The 24208-nt window shown below is 34.7% G+C and overlaps 3 non-coding genes across 3 annotated transcripts; 2 read left to right on the top strand and 1 right to left on the bottom strand.

The window, feature by feature from the left end:
* The first annotated feature begins 12889 nt into the window (after window positions 1-12889).
* Window positions 12890-12977, top strand: TRNAS-GGA (transfer RNA serine (anticodon GGA)). The gene has a single exon. It is a non-coding gene; the product is annotated as a tRNA-Ser (tRNA).
* Window positions 12978-14082: 1105 nt separating this feature from the next.
* On the bottom strand, window positions 14083-14155 carry TRNAT-UGU (transfer RNA threonine (anticodon UGU)). Its single transcript has one exon. It is a non-coding gene; the product is annotated as a tRNA-Thr (tRNA).
* Window positions 14156-15991: 1836 nt separating this feature from the next.
* Window positions 15992-16064, top strand: TRNAF-GAA (transfer RNA phenylalanine (anticodon GAA)). The gene has a single exon. It is a non-coding gene; the product is annotated as a tRNA-Phe (tRNA).
* Window positions 16065-24208: the final 8144 nt, after the last annotated feature.

Raw genomic sequence — 24208 nt, 5'->3', positions numbered from 1 at the left:
ATAATAGAAAAATACATTAAATTATGTCTTCACATATCAAATAGTTTCTTTTCATATCGATGTGTACGATATTTTTCCAGCAATTCATATATATGAGACAAAAACTTTCATTTACAGTTTTTTCTTTTTATTATAGTATTTATAAAAAAAAATGAAATACTAAAGAAAAAACTGTAAATGAAATAGAAATTTAGAAAACCTATGATCCTACAGTAGTTTCCTAGACAAAATAGAAGTCAATTCACAACCAAACTTCAAGAATAAGTTTCTTTGATGAAAGGAGAGAAATATGTCTGAAGATCCGCTAGGTATAAGAAGTGAAACAGGGGATCATTTGTTTCTTGAACAGTTCTGAAAAAAAAATTTCTATCGGATTTTGGAGTCATAGCAGATTTTATGATTGATGACTTGGAAGATTTTTAAGAATAGATAAGGAATAACCACATCGAGTTCATGGATTTGCCCTAGATATCAATAGACCCATAAATGATTTTTTATTCGAAACCGATTAGAAAACAAGGGAAAGTATACTTATATATTCTATATATATATAGAGAGAGAAATGAATAGAGATAAATGATCAAGGTCCGTCCCATCTCTGAAAATGCTCTATGAGGTGTTGGGAAATGGTTGAAGTAGTTGAATAGGAGGATCGCTATGACTATAGCTCTTGGTAAATTTACCAAAGATGAAAATGATTTATTTGATATTATGGATGACTGGTTGCGGAGGGACCGTTTCGTTTTTGTGGGTTGGTCCGGTCTATTACTCTTTCCTTGCGCCTATTTCGCCTTGGGGGGTTGGTTTACAGGTACGACCTTTGTAACTTCATGGTATACTCACGGCTTGGCAAGTTCTTATTTAGAAGGCTGCAACTTCTTAACCGCTGCAGTTTCCACTCCCGCTAATAGTTTAGCACACTCTTTGTTGTTACTGTGGGGTCCTGAAGCACAGGGAGATTTTACCCGTTGGTGTCAGTTAGGCGGTCTGTGGACTTTTGTTGCTCTCCACGGTGCTTTCGGATTAATAGGTTTCATGTTACGTCAATTTGAACTTGCTCGATCTGTTCAATTGCGACCTTATAATGCAATCGCATTCTCAGGTCCAATTGCTGTTTTTGTTTCTGTATTCCTTATTTATCCACTGGGTCAGTCTGGTTGGTTCTTTGCTCCAAGTTTTGGTGTAGCAGCTATATTTCGATTCATCCTCTTTTTCCAAGGATTTCATAATTGGACATTAAACCCATTTCATATGATGGGAGTTGCTGGTGTATTGGGCGCTGCACTACTATGCGCTATTCATGGTGCAACCGTAGAAAATACTTTATTTGAAGATGGTGATGGCGCAAATACATTCCGTGCTTTTAACCCAACCCAAGCTGAAGAAACTTATTCAATGGTTACTGCTAATCGCTTTTGGTCCCAAATCTTTGGGGTTGCTTTTTCCAATAAACGTTGGTTACATTTCTTTATGTTATTTGTACCAGTAACTGGTTTATGGATGAGTGCTCTTGGGGTAGTCGGTTTGGCCCTGAACCTACGTGCTTATGACTTCGTTTCTCAAGAAATCCGCGCAGCGGAAGATCCTGAATTTGAGACTTTCTACACAAAAAATATTCTCTTAAACGAAGGTATTCGTGCGTGGATGGCAGCTCAAGATCAGCCTCATGAAAACCTTATATTCCCTGAGGAGGTTCTACCACGTGGAAACGCTCTTTAATGGAACTTTAGCTTTAACTGGTCGTGACCAGGAAACTACCGGTTTCGCTTGGTGGGCCGGGAATGCCCGACTTATCAATTTATCTGGTAAACTATTAGGGGCCCATGTAGCCCATGCTGGATTAATAGTATTCTGGGCCGGAGCAATGAACCTTTTTGAAGTGGCTCATTTCGTACCCGAGAAGCCCATGTATGAACAAGGTTTAATTTTGCTTCCCCACCTAGCTACTCTAGGTTGGGGAGTAGGTCCTGGGGGGGAAGTTATAGACACTTTTCCATACTTTGTGTCTGGAGTACTTCACTTAATTTCCTCTGCAGTATTGGGCTTTGGCGGTATTTATCATGCACTTCTGGGACCTGAGACTCTTGAAGAATCTTTTCCGTTCTTCGGTTATGTATGGAAAGATAGAAATAAAATGACTACAATTTTGGGTATTCACTTAATCTTGTTAGGTATAGGTGCTTTTCTTCTAGTATTCAAGGCTCTTTATTTTGGAGGTATATATGATACATGGGCTCCGGGGGGGGGAGATGTAAGAAAAATAACCAATTTGACCCTTAGTCCAAGTATTCTATTTGGATATTTATTAAAATCGCCTTTTGGGGGCGAAGGGTGGATTGTTAGTGTGGACGATTTGGAAGATATTATTGGAGGGCATGTATGGTTGGGTTCCATTTGTATACTTGGTGGAATCTGGCATATCTTAACCAAACCCTTTGCATGGGCTCGGCGTGCACTTGTATGGTCTGGAGAAGCTTACTTATCTTATAGTTTAGGTGCTTTATCTGTTTTTGGTTTTATTGCTTGTTGCTTTGTCTGGTTTAATAATACCGCTTATCCTAGTGAGTTTTATGGGCCCACTGGTCCAGAAGCTTCTCAAGCTCAAGCATTTACTTTTCTAGTTAGAGACCAACGTCTTGGGGCTAATGTAGGATCTGCTCAAGGACCTACAGGTTTAGGTAAATATCTAATGCGTTCCCCGACTGGAGAAGTTATTTTTGGCGGAGAAACTATGCGTTTTTGGGATTTGCGTGCTCCTTGGTTAGAACCTCTAAGGGGTCCTAATGGTTTAGACTTGAGTAGACTGAAAAAAGATATACAGCCTTGGCAAGAACGTCGTTCTGCGGAATATATGACTCATGCTCCTTTAGGTTCATTAAATTCCGTGGGTGGCGTAGCTACAGAGATTAATGCAGTCAATTATGTTTCTCCTAGAAGTTGGTTAGCTACTTCTCATTTTGTTCTAGGATTCTTTCTATTTGTAGGCCATTTATGGCACGCGGGAAGAGCTCGCGCAGCTGCCGCAGGATTTGAAAAAGGAATTGATCGCGATTTTGAACCTGTTCTTTCCATGACTCCTCTTAATTGAGACGTGAGATCCAATGAAGTAGAAATCCCTTTTTTTTACTATAAATATTTGGTTGAGTAGAGCGAGTCGTAAAGAAGAATTTATTTTCCTATTTTCTTAGTTTCTATCGAATCTTTTTTTCGGGATGTTGAGGATATATAGCCCAGTCCGAAAAAAAGATTCGATAGAAACTAAGAAAATAAACAAATCTATTCATCGAGAAAAAGGAGAGAGAGGGATTCGAACCCTCGATAATTCTTTGTTTCAAACTATACCGGTTTTCAAGACCGGGGCTATCAACCACTCAGCCATCTCTCCAAAAGCTAATATATATATTTTTTTATCTTTATTCCACTGAGTAGACCATGAGTATTTGAATTGATACCCTTTTATCGACCCATAGGAAAGATATTCAATGTGAATTTATTGGTTTAGTTTTCTATCGGTATGTATATAGGTACAAAATCCAGCATGCCTTTTTGTGAAGTAAAAAAACTATCCTCGATCCAAGCCTCAAAAGGGTTGATAATAAACAAAATCAATGAATTCATGATAAAACCCTTCTGCGTTTTTCCATTTACAAATTTTTTTTTCAATGAATATTAAGAAAGGCATCCAGGGGTTGAGGGATCAAATGGTAAAGTTCTTTTGTTGGTAAATTGGAGGATTAGAAACATGACTATTGCTTTCCAATTAGCTGTTTTTGCATTAATTGCTATTTCATTTATTTTATTGATTAGTGTACCTGTTGTATTTGCTTCTCCTGAAGGTTGGTCAAATAACAAAAATGTTCTATTTTCCGGTACATCATTATGGATTGGATTAGTGTTTCTAGTGGGTATTCTTAATTCTCTCATTTCTTGAAGTTCTTTTTATTCTAGATTAAAAATGAAATGACCCCTCCCTCAGAATTCTTTCGGATTGTCAGCCATAAAGGGAATAGATCAGTTCCTAAAAAAAAAAAAGAAAACTATAACACATTACATTCTAAGGGGGAGTAAACTTCTTCTATTGGAAAAATCTTATATCTTATACTTATATGGTGGTACATTGTGAAACTAAAAGAAATAAAATAGAAAAAATGAACTATAAAAATTTGAATTTCATTTGAATATTCTATTCATATTAATATGATATGAATAGAATATTCAAATGAAATACTATAAATCTATTTATACGTCGTCTAGTATTTAATAATATAGAATATCTATCTGTATCTCTATATAGATAAATATAATTTTTTATTAATAGGAACTTACTTTTTTAAGAAAAAAGTAAATCAAAATATTCGATAGAATGATAATTTCAATTCAATTATATAGATATATAGAAAAAAACCATATATAATAATAGAAATGTAATAATAGAAATGGGAATTCTTGATAAAAATGAATAGTAATAGAAAATATTTTATTTGGGAGACAATATCTATTATCTAAATTTCTTTTTCATTATCCCTATATCCCTATATAGAATATCAGGCCCATCTCTGTATAAATAGAATCGCATATCAAGTACAATGAAAACGCGGATATAGTCGAATGGTAAAATTTCTCTTTGCCAAGGAGAAGACGCGGGTTCGATTCCCGCTATCCGCCCTATGTATTTAATAGTCATAGTATGAAAAATGCCATAGAATTTACTGCGTATAATGCCCTTCTTCTTGAAACCTTGTTTTTTTATCAAATTCAAAAAGTTGCGGAGACGGGATTTGAACCCGTAACCTCAAGGTTATGAGCCTTGCGAGCTACCAAGTTGCTCTACTCCGCGATAAAGAAAAGAATTGATAACTAATGAACAAAAACAAAGATGGAATGCGTCCCTTTACCATATCTATATAAATAGAATAAACCATTTATACATAACGGTAAAGGGACCCTCCTATGATCGCTGATAATAAAATGAAAAAAATGAAGATAATTGGAAATCCTTACCAACTGGATCTTGTTGCACCCGGCAAGAAACATGCATGAACCATTTCCCGAAGTATGTGTCCAGATAATCCAAAGTCTCGATAATTAGCTCTCGGTCTTCCGGTCGAAAAACAACGTCGATGAAGACGTATAGGTGCACTATTACGCGGTAGTGATTCTAATTTTCCATGAATTTCCCATTTCTCACTTAACGACGGAACTTTGCTTATTTCTTTTTTTGAGGATCGGCGAATCAAATGATATTTCTGTTCCAATTTTTGTCTCTTCTTTTCCCTCTGAATAACACTTTTCCTTGCCATAATGGTTAATTTGCTATTAGCATCAATGATAGAAGTCGGATCCTAGATGTATAAGTGGCTTCTCTTCCCTATAGAAGGAAATGAGATTCTTGCCAGATATATATAATAAAGAATTCAATTAACCGAATTTGCCCGATGTAGAGGCAATTAAGAAGGCTGCATAAGTAAATATATAACCTACGGAAAAGTGGGCTAGTCCAACCAATCTTGCTTGCACAATGGAAAGAGCCACTGGTTTATCTCTCCATCGAATCAAATTAGCCAAAGGTGTACGTTCATGAGCCCATGCCAAAGTTTCAATCAATTCCTGCCAATATCCGCGCCAAGAAATTAAGAACATAAATCCAGTAGCCCAAACAAGATGTCCAAACAAGAACATCCATGCCCAGACTGATAAACTATTCATACCAAAAGGGTTATATCCATTGATAAGTTGTGAAGAGTTCAACCATAGATAATCTCTTAACCATCCCATCAAATAGGTAGAAGATTCATTAAACTGTGAAATATTACCCTGCCATAGTGTAATGTGTTTCCAATGCCAATAAAAAGTAACCCATCCAATGGTATTTAACATCCAGAAAACTGCCAAATAAAATGCGTCCCAAGCGGAAATATCACAAGTTCCGCCTCGTCCCGGGCCATCACAAGGAAAACTATAACCAAAATCTTTTTTATCAGGCATTAACTTAGAACCACGCGCATCCAAAGCACCTTTTACTAAAATCAAAGTAGTTGTATGTAAACCAAGAGCAATAGCATGATGAACCAAGAAGTCTCCAGGCCCTATTGTTAAGAATAGAGAATTACTATTCTCATTTACAGCGTTTAACCAACCAGGCAACCATATGCTTCGTCCCGCATTGAACGCCGGACTGTTCGTTGAAGATAAAAGTATATCGAACCCATAGGAAGTTTTACCATGAGCAGATTGTATCCATTGGGCAAATATAGGTTCAATCAAAATTTGTTTCTCCGGAGTACCAAAAGCAAGCATGACATCGTTATGGACATAAAGTCCCAGAGTATGGAACCCCAGAAAGAGGCTAGCCCAACTTAAGTGGGATATGATAGCTTCTTTATGGTCTAACATTCTTGCCAAGACATTATCTTGATTCTGCTCTGGATTATAATCTCTAATAAAAAAGATAGCTCCATGAGCAAAAGCCCCTGTCATAATGAAGCCTGCTATATATTGATGATGAGTATATAAGGCAGCTTGAGTAGTAAAGTCTTGCGCTATAAACGCATAAGCAGGTAAAGAGTACATGTGTTGTGCTACCAAGGAAGTAATAACCCCTAAAGAGGCTAGAGCAAGACCTAATTGAAAATGAATTGAATTATTGATTGTATCATAAAGACCCTTATGCCCACGCCCCAATCTACCCCCCGGAGGAGTATGTGCTTCTAAAAGATCTTTAATACTGTGACCAATCCCGAAATTAGTTCTATACATATGGCCAGCAACTAGAAAAATAAACGCAATAGCCAAATGATGGTGTGCAATATCAGTTAACCATAAACTTTGAGTTTGCGGATGAAATCCTCCGAGAAGTGTTAGAATAGCAGTTCCTGCTCCTTGAGGGGTACCAAATATATGATTATTGGAATCTGGGTTTTGAGCATAAAGATTCCACTGACCTGTAAAAAATGGACCTAATCCCTCGGGGTGCGGCAAGATATCTAATAAATTGTTCCATCGAACGGATTCCCCCCTGGACCCCGGAATAGCAACATGAACTAAATGCCCTGTCCAAGCCAAGGAACTTACTCCGAATAGTCCTGACAAATGATGATTGAGGCGGGATTCGGCATTTTTAAACCACGAAACACTCGGTTTCCATTTTGGTTGTAGGTGTAACCAACCTGCTATTAAAGATATAATAGAAAGTATTAATAGAAAAATAGCTCCAGTATAAAGATCCCCATTAGTACGTAAACCGATTGTATACCACCACTGATAAACACCAGAATAGGCTATATTAACAGGACCTAGAGCACCCCCTCGAGTAAAAGCTTCTACAGCTGGTTGACCAAAATGAGGATCCCAAATTGCATGAGCAATAGGTCTTACATGTAAAGGATCCTGTACCCATGTCTCAAAATTACCTTGCCAAGCTACATGAAAGAGATTCCCGGAAGTCCACAGAAAAATGATTGCTAATTGCCCGAAATGAGAAGCAAAAATATTCTGATAAAGACGTTCCTCAGTAATATCATCATGACTTTCGAAGTCATGTGCGGTAGCAATACCAAACCAAATACGACGAGTAGTGGGGTCTTGAGCTAAGCCTTGACTAAAGCTTGGAAATCTTAATGCCATAATGATTTTCAAATCCTCCTAGCTATTATCCTACTGCAATAATTCTTGCTAAGAAGAATGCCCATGTTGTGGCAATTCCACCTAGAAGGTAATGTGTTACTCCTACAGCACGTCCTTGTACAATGCTCAAGGCTCTGGGCTGAGTAGCAGGAGCAACTTTTAATTTATTATGAGCCCAAACAATGGATTCAATAAGTTCTTGCCAATAACCACGCCCGCTGAATAGAAACATTAAACTAAAAGCCCATACAAAATGTGCACCCAAGAAAAAAAGACCATATGCAGATAATGAAGAACCATAAGACTGAATTACCTGGGATGCCTGCGCCCATAAGAAATCACGAAGCCACCCATTAATGGTAATGGAACTCTGCGCAAAATTTCCTCCTGTGATATGAGTTACTATCCCTTGATCACTTATACTACCCCAAACATCTGACTGCATTTTCCAACTGAAATGGAATATAACTACGGAAATTGAATTGTACATCCAAAATAGTCCTAAGAAGACATGATCCCAAGCGGATACTTGGCATGTCCCCCCTCTTCCAGGTCCATCACAAGGGAAACGAAAACCTAGATTTGCTTTATCCGGTATCAATCGTGAACTACGAGCAAATAGAACACCCTTTAAGAGTATCAATACTGTTACATGAATTGTAAATGCATGAATATGATGGACCAAAAAATCCGCAGTTCCTAAAGGAATAGGTAACAAAGCAACTTTACCGCCCACTGCTACTAAATTTTCACCTCCCCAAGTCAAACTGGTACTTGTTGCTGCACCTGGGGCTGTTGTGCCAGGTGCTAAAGCGTGGGTATTTTGTATCCATTGAGCAAAGATCGGCTGTAATTGTATAGCAGTATCTGAAAACATATCTTGAGGGCGCCCTAATGCGCTCATGGTATCATTATGAATATACAAACCAAAACTGTGAAAACCTAAAAAGATACATACCCAGTTAAGATGTGATATGATTGAATCACGATGTCTAAGGACACGATCTAATAGATCGTTGTATCGAATAGTCGGATCATAATCTCTTACCATAAAAATCGCTGCTATGCGCAGCAGCACCGACTATGAGAAATCCACCAATCCACATGTGATGTGTAAACAATGACAGTTGTGTACCATAGTCAGTAGCTAGGTATGGATAAGGAGGCATAGAATACATATGGTGAGCTACAACAATGGTCAAAGAGCCTAACATAGCTAGATTAATAGATAATTGAGCATGCCATGACGTTGTTAGAATCTCATATATACCTTTATGACCCTGGCCTGTAAATGGACCTTTATGTGCCTCTAAAATGTCTTTTATATTGTGACCAATACCCCAGTTGGTCCTATACATGTGACCCGCTATCAAGAAAAGAATTGCAATAGCTAAATGATGGTGTATAATATCGGTCAGCCATAAACCTCCAGTTACTGGATCTAATCCTCCACGAAAAGTAAGAAATTCTCCGTATTTTGACCAATTCAAGGTAAAAAATGGGGTTGCTCCCTCGGAAAAACTCGGATAAAGTTGAGCCAAAAGATCCCGATTTAGGATAAATTCATGAGGAAGTGGTATCTCTTTGGGATCTACTGCAGCATTTAGAAATTGGTTAATCGGTAAAGATACATGTATTTGATGTCCTGCCCAAGAAAGAGACCCCAACCCTAGGAGCCCTGTCAAATGGTGATTCAACATAGATTCTACATCTTGGAACCAAGCCAATTTTGGAGCAGCTTTGTGATAATGAAACCAACCAGCAAAAAGCATTAAGGCTGCAAAGACCAATGCACCAATTGCAGTACAATAGAGTTGTAATTCATTAGTTATTCCAGATGCTCTCCAAATCTGAAAAAAACCAGAGGTTATTTGTATTCCTCGGAACCCCCCCCCTACATCACCATTCAATATTTCTTGACCCACTATTGGCCAAACCACCTGAGCACTAGGCCTAATGTGAGTAGGATCACTTAACCATGCCTCATAATTGGAAAAACGAGCACCATGAAAATACATGCCACTCAGCCAAAGAAAGATGATAGAGAGTTGGCCAAAATGCGCACTAAAAACTTTTCGGGAAATCTCCTCTAAATCATTAGTATGGCTATCAAAATCATGAGCGTCAGCATGTAGGTTCCAGATCCAAGTAGTAGTATCTGGTCCCTTAGCTATTGTTCTTGAGAAATGACCAGGTTTTGCCCATTCCTCAAAAGAAGTTTTTATAGGATCCCTATCTACCAAAATTTTAACTTCTGGTTCCGGTGAACGAATAATCATTGAGTCCTCCTCTTTCCAGACAACACATACAAAGAGACCTGCCAACATAAAACAGAATTAGTGAACTTATTAGAGATGTTTCTATTGAGTTTTGTTCTCTCCTATCTCTCATGTATTGGATATCTTAGTAAATTTCATTTCTTTAGTTTTTCACTAGAACAATTATGATCTCGAAGTCAATTCGGGGCAAGTGTTCGAATCTATTATGACATAAGAGTGAGGCGCTCAACGGACCTATTTTAATCTTCTAAGACCTTTTTGGGAACTCTGAATGGAAGTTCAATAATTTTTCGTGCAGCCTAATCAAATGTATTCAGATTTTATTCTAATTCTATTCCTTAGATTTTATTTTTTTTTTTAGATAAAGTATAAGTATGTACTCTATTTCAAATTGAGCAGGCATTAGCATTCATTATTAGGCAATATACCTATATTTTATTTCTTTTTTTGAAGGTCTCTTTTCTTAATTTGATTGAATATTAGTTTAAATAACAGAAAAAAGGAGAAAATTATCTACTGTATCCACATCTCGTTTATTTCTATGAAATACTAGACAAAATCGAACAAAATTAGAAGGGATATATTTAAATTATGTGATTGGTCGTTCCTATAGAAATGATTTTTGAATTTGATAGGGACAAGAAACAAGAATTTATAACAATATATATTTATCTATCTATATCTTTATATAGATAGATAAATATATAAGAAAAAAAAGAAACAGAGTGTTCTTATTCAAAACGCCCTGTGATCTTCAACCAATTCTGTGCTGCAATATAATTACCGGGGGTGAGAGCTATAGCTTGTTTCCAATATTCAGCGGCTTGATTAAACCAAGACTCCGCAACTTCTGAGTCTCCCTGCCGAATGGCCTGTTCTCCTCGGTCGAAATAGGTGAGTCAATTCCTTTCCTTAGAACCGTACTTGAGAATTTCCTGACTCATACGGCTCAGTAGTCAATTCTTTTTTTGTTCTATTATCTTGAAGTTAACTAAAAGAAAAAAAGAAATTATTAATATGAGTTTCAAACTTTCATTTTTACTAATAAATAAAGAATTTCAAAGAATTTCATCTTTTTTTTTAGTTTTATCTTTTCTCCTACCTTCAGAAAAGGGAATCAAGCATTGGCATTAACGCCCTAATTCTAATTTTCTGAAAGGTAACTATCTCGATTTTATATATCATATACAAAAATATATGATAGATTCATTTCTATAGAATCTTGGTAAAAGTTTTTTCTTTCTTATCTTATAAGTTCTTATAAGTAAAGAGAAAATACTTTCTATCTTTGGGATTTGATACTACACCGCTGCTCAAAATACCAGGGGATCCTTTTTATTACATAAGTGGATTCCTGACTTCTTTATTTATCATGAGATAAGGAAGCAGTTTTTATTATATCGATTGAAAACCGTGTTAATTGATCCTTACGATGCTTCCTTTATCAATTAGATCTTTTATCCATAGAAAAAGAGGGTATCTAGACATATCGATTTCTTCATATTTTTACTTCTATGAAGTTTCTTTGCTACAGCTGATAAAAATCGTTGTTTTGAACGATATATATATGTAGAAAGCCTTTCTTATTTATAATTATTTATATTTCTATATTTCTTATATTAAAATTTGTGGATTTGCTTGTTCTTTTCTTTTTTCTTTCTATAGTGGAGATAGTCGCACGTAATGACAGATCACGGCCATATTATTAAAAGCTTGGGGTAAAAATGGGTTTCGTTCGAGCGCCCGAAAATAATATTCCAAAGCTTTAGTATGTTCTCCGTTACTTGTGTGAATAAGGCCTATGTTATAAAGTATATAACTTCGATCATAGGGATCAATTTCCAGTCGCATAGCCTCATAATAATTCTGTAAAGCTTCTGCATAATTTCCTTCAGATTGAGCTGACATCCGTTACGGTCGTCATTCGGTTCAAAGAATCTCCGCTCCAGAACTGTACGTGAGATTTTCATCTCATACGGCTCCCCCCTTATGTGTGTAATGAGAAAAATCCATCAAATCAAAAAATATTCCAGTATTCTCATTCTCAACTGAACAGAGCTAGTGTTTTTACAATAAATCTCTAGCCAACCTTCCTGTCAAAAATTATTTCTTAACATTAAGTATGTAGGTACTTGATAAAAAAAAATAAGAACTTCAACAATTTCTTTGTCCTCTACGCTGCTTAATTTCCTGGAATTAGTCACCTCAATAATCTTCGATGGTTCTATGGGTATCCAAAATATGAACGAGATGGATATTTATTGTCCCAACCATTCCTGTTAGTCCCAATCTCGATAAGCCATGGATATAGATAGATACAAAGTTTTCGTGTCCTTGATTCCCAAGCGTAGTGCTTCTTTCCCAATGTTGCCTATCAGTACTAGTAATTTGGGGTTGACCTAACCCCATAAGTATAGGTATAACCTTTCGCTTAATACTAGAAACCTAAAATTCAAGCATATAAGGCTTCATTAATCGAGGATACACGACAGAAGGAATTAATCCTTTTATTTACAAATTTCACCTTCAACACGCGTGGGGTTTTTCCATTCCATTTTTTTTTGACCGAAATCGGTCAAAAAAAATGGAATCAAATCACACCATCTCTGTAATAAGTGAATGCCCTTTTTTCTCCTGAAGTTGTCGGAATTATTCGTAATAAGATATTGGCTACAATTGAAAAGGTCTTATCTATAAAATTTTCATTTATCCGAGATCTAGGCATAGGTAGAAATCCATTCTATAATTTAATTAATCATGGTGTGAGAAATCAATCCCACAAATAAAGGAATTGTATAATTATAATACAGTGCGAAATAACGTAAAAATGAACTCATCAATCAAATTTGTTTATCCTAAGACCTTGTAGGAGGTTTTTTTTTAATTTTACTTTGTATTTTTATAGTTTGAATAGGTTTTATGCATTTATGAAAAATAGGATTGATTCACTATTCAACATTCAACCGGTTTCTGGGCATCATTATATAGGAGAGATGGCCGAGTGGTTCAAGGCGTAGCATTGGAACTGCTATGTAGGCTTTTTGTTTACCGGGGGTTCGAATCCCTCTCTTTCCGAATCTTTACCAAATTCATCAATATTACTCATCCCAATGCATACCATTATTTCATATTTCAAATTTGTTTGTTGATATGGACAACTTTATATTCCTCATTTTTCGGTAATACAAAAAATAGTGGATAACGGGTGGGCAAGGAATAAAAATTTTCGCATATCCATGTCTATGATATATGAATAGCAGAAAATCCTTGTAAAAAAAACTCTTGTTATTTTAGTTAAGTTTAAGTTTGACGAGAATAATATTCTACAACCAGTAATTCATTTATTTTCAAACCAACCCATTTATTATCTATTATTTGATTAATTAAACCTTTATATTGGAAAGGGTGAACAGTCAAATGATTTGGCAATTTCTCATGGGGGGCTGAATCAAAATAATTTTGAATAAGAGTTTTAGATTTTTGTTCATCCTTTGCTGTAATAATATCTTGAGGTTTACAACGATAACTTGGTATATCCACTATACGACCATTAACTAAAACATGTCTATGGTTTATAAATTGGCGGGCTTGAGGAATAGTCGCAGCCATACCCAATCGAAAAAGTATGTTATCCAAGCGCATTTCAAGTAGTTGTAATAAAACCTGACCAGTTGATCCTTTAGCTTTTCCGGAGATACGAACGTATTTAAGCAATTGTCGTTCTGTAAGACCATAATGAAAACGCAATTTTTGTTTTTCTTCTAAACGAATACGATATTGAGATTTTTTACTGAAGCGCAATTGATTTCGAAATTCGTTTTTGACTGTTGGCCTTTTACTAGTAAGTCCTGGTAAATATCCTAGACGACGTATTTTTTTGAAACGAGGTCCTCTGTAACGTGACATAAAAACTCCTTTTTTAAAATGAAAAATCTTATAAATCGAAATGAAAACTAAACGAAATGAAAAATATTATAGAATTCTAAATGAAGCGAAATCTACTAAAGTTTTATAGTACAAAGAAGAATTAGATGAATTTTATCAATATCCGAATTTATTGTATATAAAAGAATACAAAAAAGTAGGTTAATTTCTTGATTTCTTCCGCAGAGATCGAACTCTCCCAATTTTTTATTTCTAAAAAAGATATTATCAATTATGTAAAAAACAAATAGAGAAAAGCCGGTTATCGGATTCGAACCGATGACCATCGCATTACAAATGCGATGCTCTAACCTCTGAGCTAAACCGGCTAATGTAAACGAAATATACATATGCAGAAGAATTGAATGGGATCTTAGTTATCAATTTTTAGTTATTTATAACAAAATTCAAATTAATACAAACATCAAAAATAGAGAAAGAAAATATAGAAAATCAAACCCAATTTTTATTATTTCTATTATTTATTTTATCTGATAACATAAAGTGCAAGATAATAATTAATATTATATTAATATAATTTATTTAATATAATTTATTTCGATCTACTATTCTAGATATATATTATTAAATTGATTTCTTTCAAAAAGATTATTTATTAGTACTTAAAGTAAATTTGAATAAATATAAATTTTAGTAAATATTTATTAAGGAATTCCATATTTCTAAGTAAATGTCTAATTCTATATTATATTCAATTAAAAGAATGGTTTTTTTTAGCCACTAGATTCGTTTTAGTTATATAAATTGTATATGAATAAATGGATTGTTTATTTTCTTTTTTTTTTTAAGCAAAAACAAAAAAAAAAAAAGAATCGACCATTCGAGTATTCTAAATTGTATGAAAAAAGAAGATAAGTAGGTACATAGAAGATAAGTAGATATGTGGTCTATATCTGTGTATATTGAATTGTTAATATATAGATATTAGAATTAGTTCTGATTCAAACAAATAAAGGTATCCAATATAGATGAAATAAAATCTATAAAATTGGAGAAAGGGGTTTTTAATATTTAATAAAATAATATGTATTTAATGAATTCAAAAGTTCCCGCATAATTCTCATAATAGAAATGAAAAAAAAAGCATTCTATTATAATCAGATTCAAATAAAAAAAAAGATGGGGATATGGCGAAATTGGTAGACGCTACGGACTTAATTGGATTGAGTTTTGGTATGGAAACTTACCAAGTAATAATTTTCAAATTCAGAGAAACCCTGGAATTCACAATGGGCAATCCTGAGCCAAATCCTGTTTTCTGAAAACAAATAAAAATTCAGAAAGTGATAATAAAAAAGGGATAGGTGCAGAGACTCTATGGAAGCTGTTCTAACAAACGAAATTGACGACTTTTTTTATTGCATTAGTAAAAGAATCCTTTCACCAAAATTACAGGAATGGATCAAAGATAAACATTTAGAAACATATATATATACTGAAATACTCTTTCAATTTGTTACTTTTTATTTTATTATTGAAGATCTATTTGTGATAAAAATATTCACAAATGAAAAATGTGAATCAAATCAATTCGAAGTTGAAGAAAAGATGGAATATTTATTGATGAAATTATTCACTTCATCATAATCGGCTAAAACCCTTGAAGAACTGATAAATCAGATGAGAATAAAGATAGAGTCCTATTCTACATGTCAATACCGACAACAATGAAATTGAAAGTAAGAGGAAAATCCGTCGACTTAAGAAATCATGAGGGTTCAAGTCCCTCTATCCCCAAAAATACTTTTTCATTTTCTAATTTTTTTCCTATATCCTCTCTATCTTGAAGTCCTTATTTATGTGTTTTATTCGATTTATTATTTCCCAACGAAATTGGAATTTTTATTTTCATCAATTTCCTATCTATCATAATTTTCTTATCTATCATAATGACAAGGGACGAGTTTTGGAATAGATATAAATATATATGTGAAACACATAGAATTTTTTTTAATCAGAAATGTATAAATTAATATCTTATTTTTTAGCAAGGAATTTTCATATGCGTAATTAACGATTAACAATAAAAAATAATTATTACTGCGGAAACTCACTTACAAACTTTTTTTTTACTTAGTTGATATAGATTCATTAACATAGATTTTAAAAATCTTTTAAAATCAAAGTATTAAGCTTCAAGAATGGTCGGGATAGCTCAGTTGGTAGAGCAGAGGACTGAAAATCCTCGTGTCACCAGTTCAAATCTGGTTCCTGACACAAGATTCATTTGTATGAGTATCTATCCCCCATATTCATTTTAATGAATATGGGGGATAGATACTCATACAAATTTGTGTTCTTCTAGATTCTGATACATAACATATTTCTTTGATCTATTTAGGTATCTGTAGATATACTTTTCCTAGATGATTAAAGAATAGATGCAATTTTTTATTAGGTATATTCGCTTATCTATAGTATCTATATATATATAGATATAGATATATAGATAATGAATTCTTTATCTATTTTTTTCCTTTTTTTTCTGCGATACAAAAAAAGGTTTCTATTTCCATAATATTCGAGTGGTTTAATTAGTTGGTTAAAAGACCTAAAAGTCGAAGTTCTGGGGTGGAGTGAGAATATTAAGAATTCATCTGAGAAGGATTACCAAAATAGAATCGAGCCCTTTTCTTTGTGTTTTTTTTTTCGTGGCCGTATAATTGATGGTGATGTGCACGTTATATAGTTTATTATAAAGATAAAGAATTAGTTTATTATAAAGATAAAGAATTTTTGCAGTTCATCCTATTTCTTTTATTGGCTTGGCTGATAAGAACTCAGTATTGTTTTTGTTTTAGAATCTTAAGAAACTCCTATCCATCCTATTTTAAACCCTATAATTATTCATTCTATTATTTCTGAATTTTGTGATTTCTCACATAATAATATCTGAATGCAACTTCCATTACTCTGCCTGATTTAATGTCAATCAATTATTTTGTCTGATCTATAACAGAATGTACTTATATTCTTTGACTGGGGTTGCAGAAGTTTGGATTAGTTTATTATTTTTATCATTTAGTGAGCATCTTGTATTTCATAAAAATTTGGAGCAATATAATCTTTACGCAAAGGCCATCCTATCCAATTTTCGGGCATTAAAATACGTCTTAGACGCGGATGACTATCATAAGAGATTCCCAACATATCATAAGATTCCTTTTCTTGAAAATCCGCACTTTTCCAAACCCAAAAAATCGAAGGAATTCTGGGATTTTTTCTTGATACAAATATTTTTATGCATACCTCTTCGGGTTGATTTATACCATACTCTATTCTTGTAAAATGATATACACTAGCTAAGAGTCCTCCGGGTGCTACATCATAGGCACATTGAGAACGTAGATAATTGTAACCATATACATATAAAATGACAGCAATGGAATGCCAATCCTCGGGCTTTATTTGTAAAGTCTCTATTCCTAGGTAATCGAAACCCAAGGATCTATGAATTAGTCCATGTTTGACTAGCCAAGAAGACAAACGACCTTGCATTTTTTGCTTCTCCTAAATTTTTTTTATGAGTTTGGTATTAGTATTTTCTATTACGATGAAATTTTTAAAATACGATGAAATTTTTAAAAAAGGAATTGCTTTTTATTATTGTACTTTAAAAAAATGTGTCAGACGATATCTCTGAAGTAGATGGCGGTTGATAGAAAAATTCTTGACCATAATTGTCAGTATAAGTACTGTATCCAACATGAAACTTATGGTTGGTAGTAAAACATCTATTCTCTCGTTGAAAACTCATTGGATCTTCATATATTTCTCGAGATATTTTCTTACGAAGTTTTGTTATAGCATCTATAATGGCCTCCGGTTTAGGTGGACAGCCCGGCAAATATACATCTACAGGAATTAGCTTATCTACGCCTCGAACAGTACTATAAGAATCGGTACTAAACATCCCCCCCGTAATTGTACAGGCTCCCATAGCAATAACATATTTAGGTTCGGGCATTTGTTCATATAATCGAACTAAAGAAGGGGCCATTTTCATAGTTACAGTGCCCGCTGTTAAAATTAGGTCCGCCTGCCTAGGACTCGATCGTGGTACTAGTCCATAACGATCAAAATCGAATCGTGATCCTATTAATGAAGCAAATTCAATGAAGCAACAACTCGTACCATAAAGAAGCGGCCATAAACTGGATAATCTTGACCAATTTGAAAAATCATTTAATGTCGTTGAAATAACTGAATTTTGGGTTGTTTGATCAAGTAAGGGAAACTCAATGGAATTCATAATTGTCTCAATATTTTTTTTTCTAATTGTCTAAATAGTCAAGAATTAAGACCATTCTAATGCCCCCTTTCGCCATGCATAAACTGAACCAACAATTAGGATAAGCACGAATAAGAAAGCTTCTAAAAATACGGATACCCCTAATACATCGAAACTCATTGCCCATGGATAAAGAAAAACCGTTTCAACATCAAAAACAACAAAAATGAGAGCAAACATATAATAACGGATTCGAAATTGTAACCAAGCATCGCCTATTGGTTCTATTCCGGATTCATAACTAGAAAGTTTTTCCGGTCCCTTGCTAATGGGGGCTAAAATTCCAGAAATTAGAAATGCCAAAATAGGAATCAAACTTGATATTATTAGAAATGCCCAAAAAATATCATATTCGTAAAGAAGAAACATAAAAGTACTCCTCTGAATGTAGAAAATATACCAAATTCATTTTCATTTTTAGTCTAAAGTCTCCATTTTTTTAGACTAGCTGAATATACTAATATTAATATTATTCTATCGAATATGAATATGTTCGAATAGAAAGTTACAAATTGTTTTTTTTTTAGTAATAGTCTTAGTAATGAGATCTATTCGATCCAAAATAGTATTAATATTATTAGTATCTGTAGGAATATTAGGGCTATACGGACTCGAACCGTAGACCTTCTCGGTAAAACAGATCAAACTAATTATTATCTAAATGATTTAAATTGTTTTCAAAACCCAACATGCATTTTTTTTTGCATTGAGCTTTTTCATTAACTGATAAAAATATTAGTTAGTCCACCATCTTTTTTTTTTTTTACAGTAAAGAATAAAGAGATGATTCCCTATGCTCTTCTTTTTTATTTGTATAACAATCAAAGAGCACTACCAAAGTGTTTCAAAGAAGGATTATCTTGACGTAGGTCTGCTTCTGGCCTAGATCAACTTAAGTTAAATGGACTCTTTATCCACCTACTAAAATTAAAATAGAAGATAAGAAATGACACTTCATACACCTTAAAGTTCATAAAATAGGAAGAAAAGATAATCTTTTTTAGGTCCCTATACCCTTTATGTTTAGCATTGACGAGAAATGGGTATTCACCTTATCAATATCTCAAATCAATTATGGATTCGATTTTATGGCTAAACCCTTTGTCAGGCTAGTGTTCTCTTGTTTTGTTCCTTAAAATGGAGTAAGACACCGATTTCTTACTATAAGATAAACTTTTTTAATTACAAGATGAACTCCTCTGAAAAAAAGCATTGGCGCTCGTGTAAACGAGGTGCTCTACCTAACTGAGCTACAGCCCTTGTGTTTTTGATACATATTTTATCATAGTATGAAGATAATTGCTTGTCAAGATGAATATTACATGATCGAATCCCTTGAACGGGGGTTGGTATTGCTTATCAGTAATTTTACATTTATAATCAATTAATCTGATAGATGGGTACTCTTCTTTTTTTTTTTTTGAGGAGGAGTCCTAAATTACCTACTTAACTCAGTGGTTAGAGTATTGCTTTCATACGGCGGGAGTCATTGGTTCAAATCCAATAGTAGGTAAGGTATAGTTATAACTTATTAGATACCTTTGACTGTGGTATCTAATAAGCTTTTCTACTTACTTTTTTCTTCTGACTGTTTCTTTTTTCTTTTTATTGTTTTCGGATATTGGGACGCATCAATTTCAACTTGTTATGAAATAACATTGATAGCCTCTACTCGTGTTCTAGCTCGTCTAAGAGCTAGATTTGCCTCAATTGTTTGTCTCTTGCCTTCAGCCTTATTCAAATTAGTTTCTGCTATTTCAAGAGTTTGCTGTGCTTCTTGTGGATCAATGTCACTACCCTTTTCCGCATCATTTACTAAAACAGTTATCTCATTATTATTTATTCTAGCAAACCCCCCCATCAGAGCCATTGTTAACCATTGGTCTTTAAGACGTATTCTCAAAATACCTATATCGACAGCTGAGGCAATAGGCGCATGATTAGGTAATACTCCAATTTGTCCGCTATTAGTAGGTAAAATGATTTCCTTCACTTCTGAATCCCAAACAATTCGATTGGGGGTCAATACACAAAGATTTAAAGTCATTTCTTCAAATTGCTCTCCGTTTCTAAGTTCGTAGCCTTCGCAGTAGCTTCATCGATATTACCTACCAAATAAAAGGCTTGTTCAGGAAGACCGTCTAATTCTCCAGAAAGAATCAAATTAAACCCTCTAATTGTTTCTACTAGACCAACATATTTTCCAGCCGAACCGGTAAAAACTTCTGCTACGAAAAAAGGTTGTGATAAGAAACGCTCAATTTTTCGTGCTCTTGCTACGGTTAAGCGATCTTCTTCGGATAATTCGTCCAAGCCAAGGATAGCTATAATGTCTTGAAGTTCTTTGTAACGTTGTAAAGTTTGTTTAACTCGTTGCGCAGTCTCATAATGTTCTTCACCAACGATTCGAGGTTGGAGCATAGTTGAGGTTGAATCTAAAGGATCTACTGCTGGATAGATACCTTTGGCGGCTAATCCTCTTGATAGTACAGTAGTAGCATCTAAATGTGCAAATGTCGTAGCAGGAGCAGGGTCAGTTAAATCGTCGGCAGGTACATAAACTGCTTGAATAGAAGTTATGGACCCTTCTTTGGTAGAAGTGATTCTTTCTTGTAAAGAACCCATTTCAGTACTAAGAGTGGGTTGATAACCCACAGCAGAGGGCATTCGACCCAATAAGGCAGATACTTCAGATCCTGCTTGAACGAAGCGGAAGATATTGTCGATAAATAGAAGTACATCTTGCTCATTGACATCTCGAAAATATTCCGCCATAGTTAGGGCAGTTAAACCAACTCTCATACGAGCTCCGGGTGGTTCATTCATTTGACCATATACTAAAGCTACTTTGGATTCTGCAATATTTTGTTCATTAATTACTCCAGATTCTTTCATTTCCATATAAAGATCATTTCCCTCGCGAGTACGCTCACCTACTCCGCCAAATACAGATACACCTCCATGAGCTTTGGCAATGTTATTGATCAATTCCATAATAAGTACTGTTTTACCCACTCCAGCTCCACCGAAAAGTCCTATTTTTCCTCCACGACGATAAGGAGCTAAAAGATCTACTACTTTTATTCCTGTTTCAAAAATAGATAATTTTGTATCTAATTGTATAAAGGTAGGCGCAGATCTATGAATGGGAGATGTTGTACGAGTATCTACAGGACCTAAATTATCAATCGGCTCTCCAAGCACGTTGAAAATTCGTCCTAGAGTTGCTCCGCCTACTGGAACACTTAGGGGAGTTCCTGTGTCAATAACTTGCATTCCTCTCATTAGACCATCTGTAGCACTCATAGCTACAGCCCTAACTCGATTATTTCCTAATAATTGTTGTACTTCACAAGTCACATTAATTTGTTGACCAACAGTATCTCGACCCTTAACTACCAGAGCATTGTAAATATTAGGCATCTTCCCCGGGGGAAAGGCTACATCTAGTACCGGACCAATTATTTGGTCAATATGTCCCAGATTTTTTTTTTCAATCGAAGAAACTTCAGGACCGGAAGTAGGAGGATTTATTCGCATATCAAAAGCCAATTTTTTTTTCCGAAAAAGTTTTTAAATCAAAAAGAAATGTTCGATAAGAAAGCAAGTTGATCGGTTAATTCAAAAAGAAATAAGAAATGGGAGTTAGTACTCCATTTTTTTGGTACTATTCCATCAATCCTCTTTAACTGTTTACTTACTTATTCAAATTCAATTATTGAATTCTTAAGCTTACTGCAGTTATTTTGAAAATTTCAATTGGATAAAATCTTTCGAAAGTCTTTTCTTTTTTTCTATCATTCTAGAAAATATCATCTATATTCTGTATGGAATTCGAACCTGTACCTTAATTTAGAATTCATTTTTTTTATCATTGGCTTTCGTATTTCCTCAGTAGACAATTTTTTAGACTTACCCTCTGTTTCCCTATTTTTTGACCTCTTTTTTTATTTTCCGGGGAGAAAGCTGCCTATTTTTACATCTAGGATTTACATAGACAACATATATCACTGTCAAGATTAAGAATAAATTATTATTATTATTTAGATTAGATCTTTCGATTTCAAAATTAAAAAATAAGATCAAATTGAAAAAAAAAAAAGATTGGGTTGCGCCATACATAGAAAAGAGTATACAATAATGATGTATTTGACAAATCAAATACCATCGTTTAATTTAATAATAACATAACGAACCTTTGGGATTAATTGATAATAGTAGTTGATTTTTGTAAAAGATTTCATTAACTCCTAAGTCATATCGAGTAGACCTTATTGTTTCAAGAATTCTTAATTCAAGAGTTGTAGGGAGGGATTTATGTCACCACAAACAGAGACTAAAGCAAGTGTTGGGTTCAAAGCTGGTGTTAAAGATTATAAATTGAATTATTATACTCCTGAGTATGAAACCAAAGATACTGATATCTTGGCAGCATTTCGAGTAACTCCTCAACCTGGAGTTCCACCTGAAGAAGCAGGTGCTGCGGTAGCCGCCGAATCTTCTACTGGTACATGGACAACTGTGTGGACCGATGGGCTTACCAGTCTTGATCGTTACAAAGGACGATGCTATCACATCGAACCTGTTGCTGGGGAAGAAAATCAATATATTGCTTACGTAGCTTATCCTTTAGACCTTTTTGAAGAAGGTTCTGTTACTAACATGTTTACTTCTATTGTCGGTAATGTATTTGGGTTCAAGGCACTGCGTGCTCTACGTCTGGAGGATTTGCGAATCCCAACCGCTTATATTAAAACTTTCCAAGGTCCGCCTCACGGCATCCAAGTTGAGAGAGATAAATTGAACAAGTATGGTCGTCCCCTATTAGGATGTACTATTAAACCTAAATTGGGGTTATCCGCTAAGAATTATGGTAGAGCTGTTTATGAATGTCTTCGTGGGGGACTTGATTTTACCAAAGATGATGAAAATGTGAATTCCCAACCATTTATGCGTTGGAGAGACCGTTTCTTATTTTGTGCTGAAGCGATTTTTAAATCACAGGCTGAAACAGGTGAAATCAAAGGGCATTACTTGAATGCAACTGCGGGTACATGCGAAGAAATGATGAAAAGAGCTGTATTTGCCAGAGAATTAGGCGTTCCTATCGTAATGCATGATTATTTAACAGGGGGATTCACTGCAAATACTAGCTTGGCTCATTATTGCCGAGATAATGGTCTACTTCTTCATATACATCGTGCAATGCATGCAGTTATCGACAGACAAAAGAATCATGGTATGCACTTTCGTGTATTAGCTAAAGCATTACGTTTGTCTGGTGGAGATCATGTTCACTCCGGTACCGTAGTAGGTAAACTTGAAGGGGAAAGAGATATCACTTTAGGTTTTGTTGACTTACTGCGTGATGATTTTGTTGAAAAAGATCGAAGTCGTGGTATTTATTTCACTCAGGATTGGGTTTCTCTACCAGGTGTTCTGCCTGTTGCTTCGGGAGGTATTCACGTTTGGCATATGCCTGCTCTGACCGAAATCTTTGGAGATGATTCCGTACTTCAATTTGGCGGAGGAACTTTAGGACACCCTTGGGGAAATGCACCAGGTGCTGTAGCTAATCGAGTAGCTCTTGAAGCCTGTGTGAAGGCTCGAAATGAAGGACGTGATCTTGCTCGTGAAGGTAATGAAATTATCCGTGAGGCTAGCAAATGGAGTCCTGAATTAGCTGCTGCTTGCGAAGTATGGAAGGAGATCAAATTTGAATTCGAAGCAATGGATACTATTTGAATTCGAAGCAATGGATACTTTGGATTAATTGCAATTAAACTCGGCACAATCTTTTCCTAAAAGAAGGATTGAGCCGAATACAAAGATACTTAATTATTAAACAGATTTCTATCTTTCGTATTGGAATAGAAGCATAGTAAGTAGACGATATTTTACGAAAAAAGTGATTACAATTTATAAGGGAAACTGGCTATTGCCTTTTTCGATGTGAATTTCACATAATAGGGAAGTTGTTCCATTTCTATATGAAATTTGTATTTTCCTATTGATTTCTATATTTCTATAATTTTATACGTTTTTTTAGTTTAGAATATCATTTTAGAAT

The sequence above is a fragment of the Vigna unguiculata genome, unplaced genomic scaffold (assembly GCF_037176805.1).
Source record: "Vigna unguiculata cultivar grain cowpea cultivar isolate G323 ecotype 2 unplaced genomic scaffold, ASM3717680v1 ptg000462l, whole genome shotgun sequence".
NCBI classification, from domain to species: Eukaryota; Viridiplantae; Streptophyta; class Magnoliopsida; order Fabales; family Fabaceae; genus Vigna; species Vigna unguiculata.
Note: the sequence above shows the minus strand (reverse complement) of the source record. Positions and strands in the feature narration are given on the sequence as shown.